Below are 8,623 nucleotides of genomic sequence, written 5' to 3' on the forward strand. Positions count from 1 at the left end.
TGTCATTAGTACAGTGACAGTGCATATTTTTAGCACTGATTACTGTAGTAATGTCACTGGTCCCCCCAAAAGTGTCAAAAATGTCAGTTAGGGGTCCGATCTGTCCGCCGTAATGTCGCAGTCCCACTAAAAATTACAGATCGCCGCCATTACTAGTAAAAAAAAAAAAAAACAATAAAAATGACAAATCTTTCCCGTAGTTTGTAGACGCAATAACTTTTGCGCAAACCAATCAAAATACGCTTATTGTGAATTTTTTTTTACCAAAAATATGTAGCAGAAAACAAATTGGCCTAAAATGTTAAAAAATTTTGATTTTTAAATTTTTTTTTTTGAGAATGTTATATAGCAGAATGTGAAAAATATTGGGGTTTTTTTTCAGAATTGTTGCTTTTTTTGTTTATAGAGCTAAAAATAAAAATAAAAAAAAATAAATAAATATCGCACAGGTGATCAAATACCACCAAAAGAAAGCTCTGTTTGTGGGGGGAAAAAAAGACATCAATTTTATTTGAGTACAGTGTTGCACAACCGCGGAATTGTCCGTTGAAGCCCCGTACACACGTACCGATCGTCGGCCGAACAATCGGCCGTCTTTTGTCCAGGGCTGTCGTGTCTGTTGAAAACTGCAAAAGACTGCACACGAATTTTGTCGGCCAACAATCATGTGATGATTAACTTTCCGTGTGTTTTTTTTTTTCTGAGCATGCCCAGTCTTGCAAATCTGCTGTCTGTCGGCCGAAATCTGTACTGACTGGCGAACAATTGGCCGTTCTGGTGTCGGCATACAAAAATTTTAATGCTTGCACGACAGATTCTGTTCGACCGAAAGTGCGCTGTCGGCTGTCGGAAGCATCACACTAACAAGCCGAAAATCGGTCGTCGGCCGAATCTTTTCGGCCGACAATCTGCACGTGTGTACGGGCCTTAAAGTAATGCAGTGCCGAATCGCAAAATATGGCCTGGTCATTAGGGGGGAAAATTTTCCGGTCCAGAAGTGGTTAAGCTTTGACAATAATCCCCTGTTCACATATTAGCGCTATTTGACAGGTCAAATCGCATGTCAAATCTCAGCCTATGGACATCAATGGCACCATCCCAATTATCACAAATTTGATCATCAATAAACAAACATCAGATCCTACTTATACTAAAAATAACCAATGAACACTAAATTTAGAATATTTAAATGGCGATGCCAGTGACCTATAAAAAGTGCGCTGAAAACGCTCTGACATTTAGAAATATTCGGAAATGTTTACATAGGTGTGACAAATTTGAAGCTCTACATTCAGATAAAAAAAAAAAAAAAGTGAAAATGTTGGTATTTAGACAATGAGGGCCATTGCAACCAACAGCGGTTGGATGATCTGACAGCTGTGCAATCTCATCCTGTACAAAGTCTGTGCAACCCCCACCAGCCAGGCACCCCTGTTTATACACTGAGCAGACACTACAGGCCGGCACGTTGAACTGGGATGTAAAATGAGTTCTAAGGGTTAAACATCAGAGATTGCGAGAATATTATGAGATTGGAAGATGGCGATGGGGGATAATCAGAGATGATAACACTGGAAGGATTTTTTATTTTAACGACTGACCCCCGGATTGTCAGCAGGAGAGGCAGCAAGGCCTGACAACTGGAGACTGCTGCCATCTTGGGCTTTCACTTAACATGGCTGCTCCAGCTCAGGGATGGAGTCCAGGAAAACATCTGTAAGGCTCATTTGGCCCGGCAGCTTTTTATGACGGATCAGATGTCTGCTTATGCTGGAATAAAATATGGATGCAGAGAAAAAAAAAAAAAAAAATCCCATGGAATCGGGTGGTGGAGCCAAGAGAATGCATTTACACGGCTAGATCTCTCTTGCTGCAAACTGATTGAGCCTGGAGGGGCTGGCCGGCTGCTGAAAGGGTTAAGACACTGCGGAGGGGCTGCACTCAGGGTCCACCCCAGGGAAATGCACCATAAAAAAAGGAACAAGCCAGATCTGCAACCTATGTGACTGCAACACCCCGGGGATAGAGGAATCCCTGGCCTGCCCACAGCGCCGGACTCCATCAAATCCACATTCACCCCCCCAGAAAATAAATCTCCCAGGCAAACAGAAACTGCAGGCTGGATAACTAATTCCCCAGCAGGCTCTGTGTCTGAGAGGTGGGGTGACACCATACGCAAGGGCCTAGGGGACGAGGTGCATCTGCTGGGCGCCACACCACACAGGAGGTGAGGGGTTAATGCAGAGAGACGGGTGAAATACCAACATAAACCTGAAATACACATTACTGACATCCACAATACAGAACTGCTACAATACAGAACTGCTACAATACAGAACTGCTACAATACAGAACTGCTACAGCAATCAGTGCAATCCACTGCAGAGCGCAGGATCCCTCCCAGCATTTCTACCTAGGTGTGGGCTCTACATGGCTACCCTATGAGAGATATCTGAGGAAGAGAGGAGAGACATGTGATGGAGAGAGAGACGAGAGAGAGGAGAGAGACGAGAGAGAGAGACGAGAGAGAGGAGAGAGACGAGAGAGAGAGAGACACGAGAGAAAGAGGAGAGAGAGACACGAGAGAGAGACGAGAGAGAGAGACACGAGAGAGAGACACGAGAGAGAGACACGAGAGAGAGAGACACGAGAGAGAGAGACACGAGAGAGAGAGACACGAGAGAGAGACACGAGAGAGAGACACGAGAGAGAGAGACACGAGAGAGAGAGACACGAGAGAGAGAGACGAGAGAGAGAGACACGAGAGAGAGAGACGAGAGAGAGAGACGAGAGAGAGAGAGACGAGAGAGACGAGAGAGAGAGAGAGACACGAGAAAGAGACGAGAGAAAGAGAGAGAGACGCGAGAGAGACTAAAGAGACACGAGAAAGACGAAAGAGAGACGCGAGAGAGAGAGACGAGAGAGAGAGAGAGACACGAGAGAGAGAAGAGAGAGACGAGAGAGAGACACAAAAGAGAGAGACACAAAAGAGAGAGACACAAAAGAGAGAGACACAAAAGAGAGAGACGAGAGAGAGAGAGACACAAAAGAGAGAGACGAGAGAGAGAGAGACACAAAAGAGAGAGACGAGAGAGAGACACAAAAGAGAGAGACGAGAGAGACGAGAGAGAGACGAGAGAGAGAGGCACGAGAAAGAGACGAAAGAGAGACGCGAGAGAGACACGAGAGAGAGAGAGACACGAGAGAGAGACGAAAGACGAGAGAGACACGAGAGAGAGACGAAAGACGAGAGAGAGAGAGACGAAAGACGAGAGAGACACGAGAGAGAGAGACGAAAGACGAGAGAGAGAGAGACGAAAGACGAGAGATAGAGAGACGAAAGACGAGAGAGAGAGACGAAAGACGAGAGAGAGAGACGAAAGACGAGAGAGAGAGACGAAAGACGAGAGAGAGAGACGAAAGACGAGAGAGAGAGACGAAAGACGAGAGAGAGAGACGAAAGACGAGAGAGAGAGACGAAAGACGAGAGAGAGAGAGACGAGAGGAGAGAGAGGAGAGAGAGACGAGAGACAGAGAGGAGAGAGAGACGAGAGACAGAGAGGAGAGAGAGACGAGAGACAGAGACGAGAGACAGAGTCGAGAGAAAGAGAGAGAAAAACTTATATGAGAGAGATACATGACAGCAAGAGAGAAAAACGTATGCGATACAGAGAAAGAGAGAGATATGCGAGATAGAAAAATATACACTAAGCAAGGTCCATAAAGACATGGATGAGCGAGTTTGAGATGGAGGAACTTGACTGGCCTGCACAGAGTCCTGACCTCAACCCAATAGAACATCTTTGGGATAAATTGGAGCGGAGACTGCGAGTCAGGCCTTCTCGTCCAACAACATCAGTGCCTGACCTCACAAATGCTCTTCTGGAAGAATGGTCAGACATCCCCATAGACACACTCCTAAACCTTGTGGACAGCCTTCCCAGAAGAGTTCAAGCTGTTATAGCTGCAAAGAGTGGGCCAACTCAATATTGAACCCTACGGACTAAGACTGGGGTGCCATTAAAGTTCATGTGTGTGTAAAGGCAGGCGTCCCAATACTTTTGGTAATATAGTGTATATTGGATTGAAAGAAAGAAAGACAGGTGTGATATGAAGAATAGTGTATGATGGTAATAACTTGCACTTCCCGACTCAAATCCGGATACAGATAGATGATAGGAGGGTGATATGGAGGGATCGGCGGATGATATGAGGACAGGTGGACGGTATGGGAGGATAGATAGATGATATGGGAGGATTGGGATAGGTGGATGATACAAATGGATAGGGAGACAATATGAGAGGAAAGGTGGATGACAGGGGGATGGGTAGATGATATGGGGGGTATAGGTAGATGATATGGGGGGTATAGGTGGATGATATGGGGGGGGGTAAGTGGATGATATGGGGGGTAGGAATAGGGGGTATACAGATTTTGCATACACTTAGATGTGATCAGTGTGACTCATGAGATGTGTGGAATGAATAAAGAGAATTCTGCATATCCGGAGGGAGATATTGGGGAATTCTGATCTGATTTCCAGAGAATCATCGGCTACCGCCTTCCTCTACACACGATCCATCGCCTTCCTCCTTCCTCTACACAGGATCCATCGCCTTCCTCCTTCCTCTACACAGGATCCATCGCCTTCCTCCTTCCTCTACACAGGATCCATCGCCTTCCTCCTTCCTCTACACACGATCCATCGCCTTCCTCCTTCCTCTACACAGGATCCATCGCCTTCCTCCTTCCTCTACAAAGGATCCATCGCCTTCCTCTACACAGGATCCACCGCTTACCACCTTCCTCTACACAGGATCCACCGCCTTCCTCTACACAGGATCCACCGCCTACCGCCTTCCTCTACACAGGATCCACCGCCTACCGCCTTCCTCTACACAGGATCCACCGCCTGCCGCCTTCCTCTACACAGGATCCACCGCCTGCCGCCTTCCTCTACACAGGATCCACCGCCTGCCGCCTTCCTCTACACAGGATCCACCGCCTGCCGCCTTCCTCTACACAGGATCCACCGCCTTCCTCTACACAGGATCCACCGCCTACCGCCTTCTTCAACACAGGATCCACCGCCTACCGCCTTCTTCAACACAGGATCCACCGCCTACCGCCTTCCTCTACACAGGATCTACCGTCTACCGCCTTCCTCTTCACAGGATCTACTGTCTACCGCCTTCCTCTACACAGGATCCACCGCCTACCACCTTCCTCTACACAGGATCCATCGCCTTCCGCCTTCCACTACACAGCATCCATCGCCTACCGCCTTCCTCTACACAGCATCCATCGCCTACCACTACACAGCATCCATCGCCTATCGCCTTCCTCTACACAGCATCCATCACCTACCGCCTTCCACTACACAGCATCCATCGCCTACCACTACACAGCATCCATCGCCTACCGCCTTCCTCTACACAGCATCCATCACCTACCGCCTTCCTCTACACAGCATCCATCGCCTATCGCCTTCCTCTACACAGGATCCATCGCCTACCACCTTCCTCCACACAGGATCCATCGCCTACCGCCTTCCTCCACAGAGCATCCATCGCCTACCGCCTTCCTCCACAGAGCATCCATCGCCTACCGCCTTCCTCTACACAGCATCCATCGCCTGCCGCCTACCGCCTTCCTCTACAGAGCATCCATCGCCTACCTCCGTCCTCCACAGAGTATCCATCGCCTACCGCCTTCCTCTACACAGCATCCATCGCCTACCGCCTTCCTCTACACAGCATCCATCGCCTTCCTCTACACAGGGTCCATGGCCTACCGCCTTCCTCTACACAGCATCCATCGCCTTCCTCTACACAGGGTCCATGGCCTACCGCCTTCCTCTACACAGGGTCCATGGCCTTCCTCTACACAGGGTCCATGGCCTACCGCCTTCCTCTACACAGCATCCATTGCCTACCGCCTTCCTCCACACAGGGTCCATGGCTTTCCTCTACACAGGGTCCATGGCTTTCCTCTACACAGGGTCCATGGCTTTCCTCTACACAGGGTCCATGGCTTTCCTTTACACAGGGTCCATGGCCTTCCTCTACACAGGACAATAATAATAGTACAGATCACATACTAAGTTATATATAACCAGGCAGCCCCAAACCACAGTGCAGCAGTGTGACAACTGCCACCCAGATATCACCCAGCGTCCTGTCATCTGTCACCCAGTGTCCTGTCATCTGTCACCCAGATATCACCCAGCGTCCTGTCATCTGTCATAGATATCACCCAGCGTCCTGTCATCTGTCACCCAGATATCACCCAGTGGCCTGTCATCTCTCATAGATATCACCCAGTGCCCTGTCATCTGTCACCAGATATCACCCAGCGTCCTGTCATCTCTCACCCAGAGTCCTGTCTTCTGTCACCCAGATATCACCCAGTGTCCTGTCTTCTGTCACCCAGATATCACCCAGTGTCCTGTCTTCTGTCACCCAGATATCACCCAGTGTCCTGTCATCTGTCACCCAGATATCACCCAGTGTCCTGTCATCTGTCACCCAGATATCACCCAATGACCTGTCATCTGTCACCCTGGTGTCATCCATTGTCCTGTCATCTGTCCCCCTATCACCCAATGTCCTGTCATCTGTCACCCAGATATCACCCAATGCCCTGTCATCTGTCACCCAGATATCACCCAGCGTCCTGTCATCTGTCATAGATATCACCCAGCGTCCTGTCATCTGTCACCCAGATATCACCCAGTGGCCTGTCATCTCTCATAGATATCACCCAGTGCCCTGTCATCTGTCACCAGATATCACCCAGCGTCCTGTCATCTCTCACCCAGAGTCCTGTCTTCTGTCACCCAGATATCACCCAGTGTCCTGTCTTCTGTCACCCAGATATCACCCAGTGTCCTGTCATCTGTCACCCAGATATCACCCAGTGTCCTGTCATCTGTCACCCAGATATCACCCAATGACCTGTCATCTGTCACCCTGGTGTCATCCATTGTCCTGTCATCTGTCCCCCTATCACCCAATGTCCTGTCATCTGTCACCCAGATATCACCCAATGCCCTGTCATCTGTCACCCAGATATCACCCAGCGTCCTGTCATCTGTCATAGATATCACCCAGCGTCCTGTCATCTGTCACCCAGATATCACCCAGTGGCCTGTCATCTCTCATAGATATCACCCAGTGCCCTGTCATCTGTCACCAGATATCACCCAGCGTCCTGTCATCTCTCACCCAGAGTCCTGTCTTCTGTCACCCAGATATCACCCAGTGTCCTGTCTTCTGTCACCCAGATATCACCCAGTGTCCTGTCATCTGTCACCCAGATATCACCCAGTGTCCTGTCATCTGTCACCCAGATATCACCCAATGACCTGTCATCTGTCACCCTGGTGTCATCCATTGTCCTGTCATCTGTCCCCCTATCACCCAATGTCCTGTCATCTGTCACCCAGATATCACCCAATGCCCTGTCATCTGTCACCCAGATATCACCCAGCGTCCTGTCATCTGTCATAGATATCACCCAGCGTCCTGTCATCTGTCATAGATATCACCCAGCGTCCTGTCATCTGTCACCCAGATATCACCCAATGCCCTGTCATCTGTCACCCAGAGTCCTGTCATCTGTCATAGATATCACCCAGTGTCCTGTCATCTGTCACCCAGATATCACCCAAAGACCTGTCATCCACCATTCAGATATCACCCAATGCCCTGTCATCTGTCACCCATTGTCCTGTCATCTGCCCCCCTGGTGTCACCCAGTGTGATGTCATAGGTCACCCAGTGTCCTGTCATAGGTCAACCAGATACCACCCAGTGTCCTGTCATCTGTCACGCTATCACCCTGTGTCCTGTCATCTGTCCCCCTGGTGTCACCCAGTGTCCTGTCATCTGTCACCCAGATACCACCCAGTGTCCTGTCATAGGTCACCCAGTGTCCTGTCATTTGTCCCCCTGCTGTCACCCAGTGTCCTGTCATCTGTCACCCGGATGTCACCCTACAGATGATGTAATGTGGGTGTCGGTGAAGATAGGGTGACATTCCACCCTCATTTGTTGTGATGGGCGCAGTGACGTCACATGACGTCACGCAGTCGCGATGCCACACCCCACCCTCTATCACGACCCCCTCCCGCGATAGGAGGCGCGGTCCTGCTGCCATGCGGACTCACCGTGAGCAGGGGGCGGCTGTGGCTGCAGCCATGGAGGGGATAGGCCGGGACCGTGCGGCACTGTGCGGGGTACGCTCCGTCCTCCTCCGCTGACTGACTCTGACTGAGGCCCCCAGAGCCCAGCCGAGCCAGCGCCGGAACGCCCCGCCCGCCTCCTATGAATGATGGCCCTCATGGCCAATCCTCGAGCGAGCTGGTCAGCAGAGAGCCAATGAGAGGGTGAGAGAGGTGGAGCGGGAGGTGACGTCCTGAGCTGCGGAGATTGCGGATGCGCGTAGGGAGGGGAGACTGCTGCCCTCTGGCGGTCGGGATGGGGTGGTGCGGCAGAGGCGGCCGGTGCAGACGCAGCATCAGCACCAATTTATGGGAGTAATAAAGAGAATGCCGGCTGTGACCCCCATCCGGGGCTGGGGGAGGGGGCATACAAAGGACACGTGACTAGGTACTAGGGG

The 8,623-nt window shown here is 50.4% G+C and overlaps 1 protein-coding gene across 16 annotated transcripts in view; it reads right to left on the reverse strand.

The window, feature by feature from the left end:
* KIF1B (kinesin family member 1B) overlaps positions 1 to 8,315 on the reverse strand; it is a gene marked incomplete at its 3' end in the record, with an annotated part of 308,482 nt that extends 300,167 nt beyond the window's left edge. For all 16 annotated transcript variants that reach the window (XM_082274494.1, XM_082274493.1, XM_082274505.1 and 13 more), the window contains exon 1: positions 8,172 to 8,315. The remainder of the gene's footprint in view (positions 1 to 8,171) is intronic.
* Positions 8,316 to 8,623: the final 308 nt, after the last annotated feature.

Source organism: Pelophylax lessonae (assembly GCF_965119305.1).
Source record: "Pelophylax lessonae genome assembly, chromosome: 12".
Taxonomy (NCBI): domain Eukaryota; kingdom Metazoa; phylum Chordata; class Amphibia; order Anura; family Ranidae; genus Pelophylax; species Pelophylax lessonae.